Below are 1,354 nucleotides of genomic sequence, written 5' to 3'. Positions count from 1 at the left end.
CGACACACTTTCGACAAAGTGCCTCGATTTACATCCAGGAGCTGTTGACCTCAAGAGGGGAGGGGCTTCTGGGTAAAAAAAAAAGAAAAAGTTAGTAATCCGATTATTTGTGTGTATCTTGTGATTTGGTTCATTAGATATCATGAATTCGTTTTATGAACATGATACACATTGATAAATTGGACGTTGTCAATAGTTATCAGATCCATCATCCAAACAATTCCACTGCAATGCATTAAAAAACCTCACTTCAAAGTATGTGAGTTGCAAGTATCAGCAGCAAAATGTTTTTTTTTTACACATTTCTAGACGACATTTAAACATATTTCTCGGCACTGAAAAAAATGTCCGGATATTTTGTCTCCTTTAACTCTGAATTTTATATTTTTGCATTTTTGTACTTTCTTCATGTGTCAACTTTTAGACATTGTCTCAAATTATTTTCTTCTTTGGGGATATCTATCCATCTATCTATCTATCCATCATTCCATTCATCTATCTATCCATCCATCTATCCATCTATCTCTCTCTATCTATCTATCTATCTATCTATCTTTCTATCTATCTATCTATCTATCTATTAAAAACACAGCATTTTAATTCAAAATTTCCTGAGCACAAACCACCACTAGATGTCGCCCCTCACCACAGTAAAAGTACTGGAGACCGAGGTCAGCTGCTGTTCTTCACCCAGCTCTGACCTGCAGAGCGTTTATTATGAAACCATCTCTGTCAACCATAGATAATAATATAACAATAAAAAATAAGTTGTAAGCCGATTATGCGCAACGAATCCACACAATAAAACGCGGAGGTTAGACAAAGTTTAGCAGAGTGGATTGGTGTCGGTTTGTGTTTTGAAATGCTGGTGGCTTCTATTCAGCTGTACTACTTCTTCCATGTTGTCAGAGTATACCATGGTGTCTTACAATGTGTTGGAATCTCAGAAGGAAACAAATAATTGGAGGATGCGGGCATCAACCCCACAACCTCTCGCATGCTAAGCGAGGGCTCTACCATTTGAGCTAATCCCCCACGATGAATGGCTTGATGAAAGTTTAGTCACTCGGTCTTGAAAGTTTTTCAATGATTTTGACTCTAGTGTTTCCTCATTAATCTGAATCAATGTGTGTTACATTTTGTATGTATGAAAAGTACTATATGAATAAAATCGGATTGAACACTTCTATTCAGCTGTAATAGTTACTGTAGTATTGAAGCGGAGTCTCATTATTTTTCAATGGGCAGAGCGTATCATCCACTTTTTTCCCTAGCATAGCGGACGAATGAGAAGACTTTGATGTTAAGGCTGCTCCATTTTGTCAGTGTATACAATGGTGTCTTGTGTTGTAAG

The sequence above is a fragment of the Scophthalmus maximus genome, chromosome 18 (assembly GCF_022379125.1).
Source record: "Scophthalmus maximus strain ysfricsl-2021 chromosome 18, ASM2237912v1, whole genome shotgun sequence".
Lineage (NCBI taxonomy): Eukaryota > Metazoa > Chordata > Actinopteri > Pleuronectiformes > Scophthalmidae > Scophthalmus > Scophthalmus maximus.
This window is presented reverse-complemented; position numbering follows the sequence as displayed.